This window comes from Nannospalax galili, unplaced genomic scaffold (assembly GCF_000622305.1).
Source record: "Nannospalax galili isolate Female #2095 unplaced genomic scaffold, S.galili_v1.0 scaffold1029, whole genome shotgun sequence".
NCBI classification, from domain to species: domain Eukaryota; kingdom Metazoa; phylum Chordata; class Mammalia; order Rodentia; family Spalacidae; genus Nannospalax; species Nannospalax galili.
In genome coordinates, this window is record NW_008359198.1 from 771,894 (window position 1) to 777,621 (window position 5,728).

Here is a 5,728-nt window from a genome sequence, read left to right on the forward strand (position 1 = left end):
CAAGGCAGGAACCTGGAGGCAGGAGCTGGAGCACAGGCCATGGAGGAATGCTGCTTACTGGCTTGCTCCCCTGGCCCCTGCTCAGCCTGCTTTCTTATTGCAACACAGGCCCACTTGCCTAGGGGTGGCACCACCCACAGTGGGCTGGGCCCTCCCACATCACTCATCAAGAAGCTGCCCCTCAGATATGGCTACAGGCCAGTCCAATAGAGGCAATCCCCCAATTGAGGCTCCCTCAACCCAGGTATGTCAAGTTGAGACTAAAGCTATCCAACACAGGCACTTTACCAGATGGGGAGTCATTTCCCCAGGCCCTGAGTAGAAAGATGTTTTTTGTTTGTTTGTTTGTTGTTTTTTTTTAAAAAAAAAAAACAACCCGGTCTGTAAATAGGAAATAAAAATGTTTAAGTCACAGAGATTAATGGGCTTAATGCTGCTTTCTGTTTAGAAACAAAACAGACTAAAGCTATCCAACACAGGCACTTTACCAGATGGGGAGTCATTTCCCCAGGCCCTGAGTAGAAAGATGTTTTTTGTTTGTTTGTTTGTTGTTTTTTTTTAAAAAAAAAAAACAACCCGGTCTGTAAATAGGAAATAAAAATGTTTAAGTCACAGAGATTAATGGGCTTAATGCTGCTTTCTGTTTAGAAACAAAACACCACAAGCAACAACACATCATACTATGAAACTAACATTGGGAGTCACTGGTTTTTCTGGCTACCTGTTGCTGGGAATCTTGGAAATGCTGTGAATGGAAGCAGAAATGTCTGTTTTGGACACTTAAAACCTAATTGCTTAATTCTAATTGTGTCTTCATATTGATTTTTTAACACTAATCAGTTACAAAGGAAATCAATGAGGATTGAGATTAGAAAGAGAGTCCCCTCAACCCTATTTCTCTGTAACTTTCTCAGCCATAGCTATTGAACCTACCTAAAAGTTGAGCCATTCCACCACTGCCTAGACCAGTTTTTGCCACAGGCTTAAGTGTGAGAGACAGCAAGTATCTATGCTTCAGCTTTTATTTGTTCTCTAAATGCTTGCCGTTGTTTTAATTTGTGATTCTGGAATCAGAATTCATGCCTCAGTTCTTTCCCGAGAATATGAGCCCATCTCCCAGGTGGTTCCTTGTGACCTGACAGGTCTTTCTGATAAGAACAGGCTTTCTTCTAGACCCTTCTGATGGCCACAGATGGAGCCCTAATACTCTACCTTCCCTCAGATCAAAGCCTCCCTCTGCATTTCACAACTGCTGCCCTTCAATCAAGCCAAGTGCTTGTCAGTTGCTTCCTTGATTCCCTCTGTTACCTTCTGCATTGCTACATATTTCTCCGGTATATTGAGTGCAGTGATTTCCAGAGGCTTCTTAGTGTTAACTTGGATGACACAGAAATAACCAAATTCCTATGACAGACATGAACACCTCTACAAAGAGCAACTGTATTGTATGTTCCTAATCTAGAGTCCATAAAATTGAGGTCACACCTGTGTCTCCAAACATCCAATGACTAAGGATTCTGTCCAAACATAGGAATCAGGATCCTGGAAAGGATTAGGGTAAACTTTGTGTATAGCCACAGATAAAATATGTTCTGAGTTAAATATATTATTTGATCATATAATTATACACACACAAATGCATATATTTATATATTTGGCTGGTTCCCTGTCTTGTCCATGGTCCCGGTGTCTCTTCCAGAGTGGTCCCAGAGACAACCATTTCTGCCCTGATTATTCTAGAAGGTAGAAAGCCAACAAAAGAAACAACTCCTTCTAATTCAGTTATGTCCACTAAAGTGAAGTCCATTTAAGGCTCTACTCATGAACTTGATACATCTCAGGATGGTGGGTCTAAGCCAGTCTGTTTCCAATGCCTAGAAAATACATGTATTTGCCAGAATCCAAGAATCAAGCCTGTTCTAGCCAAGTCCATGTCATCATCATCTTAAGTTCAAGAGCTCTTTCATGGCAGTTCCTCCTTATATATCAAAAAGAAAAACAGTACTTGCTATATGCTATACTCAGAGGGTACCTGAAATCTTCTTCTCCTGGGACTTAAAGGAATGGAATGATTGGGATGCATAGGTCCTTAGCTGAAAAGAGTCTATTCACTGTTTTATTCATTTCTAAGGAACTCCTTCCTATCTAATCTTTACCGTTCTAATTAATGGAACTTTCTCTAGTCTGCCTCTGAGACCTTTAATGTCACTAAGAACTATATAGTTCAACCCACTAACTCCAGTCCCTAGGCAAAGCATCCCTACCCTATTACCTTCCTCTGGGTTCTGTCTGGAGCTTACAAACTTGGCCTGTTCCCAGATGCTCCTGGTCCTGATTTTTCTGGAGCCAATGGCATCTCCACATGCTTGCAGAATTTCTCCAGATAGCCTTTTGAGCTGCTCTTCAGCCCAGACCCAAGTCTTGTCTAATTCCACTTTTAACCAAGTCCTACTTTTCCCACACCTGAGTCCAATTTATATATGTGTGCAGTAAAGCAAGATGCTTGCTAAGGCTGAATTCTGAATATCCAGTTTATATTTGTGCACTGTTTGTAACGCTGACAATTCTTCAAATCAGAGACACACTTTACCAATCACCTGGCAGATTTCAGCTCTGGACAATTTGGTTTCACAAGAACAGCTTTTCTGGGGGATGATTTATGTTCACATGTCTTGTGTACTCTCGTTGAGAACTGAATTTCCAGGCTGAAATGTGTGTCTTGGCTGCTGAGGAGTCTCCATGTCTCTAATTGTGCTTCTAGCTTGGAAGCTGTTGGGATTCTGGGAGCAGCAGAGAATTCCTGATGTGTGATGCTTTCACGGGAAGCACTATTTCAATAGCAGAAAGCTAGCACATCTGATTGGCAGGCTGCCCACTGGGGCAGCTCGTCTGCCAACACTCCCACATTTATTAAGGTTCTTTTGTGAGATAAAGAGGCTGGACACCTGGATCATTCCAAAAACAAAACAAAATTAAAGCTGCAATTACCTGTCTGCTCTGTCAAGGCAATCTACTCTGATGTCCTTTTGCTTTTACTGGTGACAAGCAGATGTCACCCAGAGCAATTTGGAAACCGAGCAAATAGAATTCAGATAAGGTTCAAAAGATGAACTTAATCCAAAAGTACAACCAACCTGCCAGACAGTGAATGTAAGAGTTCATAGACAAGGACCTGGAGACAAGAGAGCAGACACAATACCATGGTACTCTCGAGTACTAGTCCCCCAACACAGCTTCTGCTTCTACCTGAGACTAACTCTGTCCCAAATCCCAAGTCACAAGTGCATGTCCCAAGTCCTCCTCCAAAGTCTGGGTACTTCATGGGGATTTAATGTCTTCTACAACTCTTGGAATCAAATTCCTGGTGAACTCTGCTGTTCTACTTTTAAAATTCAGGCTTCTATTTTACTTTCACAGTCAACCCATCATTTTAAATTCCAATCTAAAGGCTCATTCTAGATTTTACTGGAATTCTTTCATCATAGAGGAGTCTAAAGCCATGTCCATTCTGTGGATCATTCCTTTAAAGAACTACTTTTTCATCTCCTTGATGTGAACAGATACTTTAGTGTTTACAGGTACAGCTGGTGATCTTCTCCTTGCCAGCTCTCCTCACTGCTCACTTCGATTGATGTGAAACTTCACTGGGTTTAACCACAGAACAGACAGTAAGTTATTGACCCTTCTTGGGACATTTTGCTGGGCTTGACTGATGAGGTCCCTCAATCTATACTGCTTCTAGCTATCTCAAACCCCTGGTTCAATATCCTCCCAGATTTCTTCAATTACTTCTACTTTCAGCAATACTCACAGTGTCCAATTTCCTGCAAAAGTCACAGTATACCTTTCTGTTGTATATTCTGTCAAGTTGTTACAGGGCTGTTTTGTTCAGTTTTTCCAAGATCTTTGAAAGCAGGGAAAATTTTTATTGTTCATTACAGTTCCCACAATACTTTTATTTTTCCACATAATACATTACCTGCTGATTAGCCTTAGAGAGTATATTCCAAGACCCCAGTGGACGCCAGAGTGCCAAAGCTGTACATGCTGTTTTCTCAAGTACACCTATGATGAAGTTTAATCTACAAACTACAGATTAAGAAACAAAACAGTAATTACACAACATGCTACAAGGAAAGTTATGTAAATGTAGACTCTCAAAACACCTTATTAGACTGCACACCTTTTTGTGTTGATATGCGATTATGTGTGATGAGATGCAGTGAGATGAATGATAGTGTCTTGTTAAACTACTACATGAGTTAACACAATCAGTACAATAATGTAAATCTAATAACTAAGGCAGCTACTAAATGATACCTAAGTGGGTAGTGGATACAGCTACAGCACAGATACACTATCCATGCAGGACAGACCCACACGGTGCATGAGTTCATTACATTGCTCAGAACGGTGCACAATTTTCAAGATATGAATTATTTGATTCTATGGTTTTTTTGTTCATGTGCCTTTAAACTCACTAGGCTGTGGATGTTCACTGTATTTAAATATTTATGATGCTTCTGAAAACAGATTTTCAGGTTAAAAAGTAGAAAATGTACAAAGTTCTTAATTAAAATAATGCCTTAAATAAATCAGTTAACACCAGTCACCAAGTGACTGGATCTGGACTCCAGAACTTTGGGTTTTAGAGCTTTTTACACAATTACATGATCGCACCTCAGCCAGTCATCTCAGATGGTGAGACAATTCAGATGCGGTCGAGAAGCTATCCTCTAGCTGTCACTTATAGTTCAGTCTTAAGAGGGCGGGCATGACTGCTCACAACATAAGTCTTCATTCTGTTTGCCTCTTTTGGTCTTAGCCATCTTTTCCTTTCTCTTTTCACGTTCCATCAGTGTCAGTCAGCAGTGTGATTTTCACCGCAGGCATGGTCCCTCTGCTCCTCAGAGTCTGTGTCAAAGCACTCAGAGCTTCCAGGGCTAGTTTTTCCTTCTTTTGGTCCTTTGGGGTCATATTCCCATAGCCTTTAAGATAGAAGCATCCATGTTCTCAGGTATGGCAAGTCTGTGACAAACTCAAAGGGCTCCTGCTCAGTCATCATGACAATGTGCTTCAAAAATAAATCAGTCTTTTCTCAAGAACTGCAGCGCACGTGGGTGGTCATGCTTCACCAACCAAGAAACATCAATGAGGTACACACCTCTGCCATGGCACACCATATTGAAGTCACTGAGATCTTCATGGACAAGTCTGGCATCCTGATACATTTTTCTCATGTACTGAATGGCCTGTAGATACAACTCTCAGGCCTTGGATTCTGACAACCAGACATTTTCAATAATGGTGCAAGCATGTCATCTTTGCCAATGAAACTCATGACAAAAACATGGCTTCTTAGCAGTATTGATTCTGGGCTTGGTATCTCTGCTGTGTTCAGCCTGATTAAGTTCCTCATTTCTTTTTCTGCCCACATCTTCACCATTTTTCTAGGGTTTCCTTTACAATAGTCATGACGAAATCTGAATTCCCCGGTGACATACTTATCACCATCTTTGAACACCAAAGTAGAAGTTTCGTACATTTTTATTACTCTGCTTTCCCCATTGGCTGTGCTAGCATGGTACACATTAGCTTCTTTCCCAGTACTAATGCAGCCATTTATCTCTCTTATTCCTCTCATCAACATCTTGATTAAAACCATCCTTGTTCTAGAAAACAAAACCTATTCTATAGTTGCTGTCAGTCTTATCTTTAGTGCCATATA

The 5,728-nt window shown here is 40.9% G+C and overlaps 1 pseudogene; it reads right to left on the reverse strand.

Annotated features, from left to right (window-relative positions):
• Window positions 1-4,943: 4,943 nt before the first annotated feature.
• Window positions 4,944-5,728, reverse strand: part of LOC103725551 — a 1,220-nt pseudogene continuing 435 nt past the window's right edge.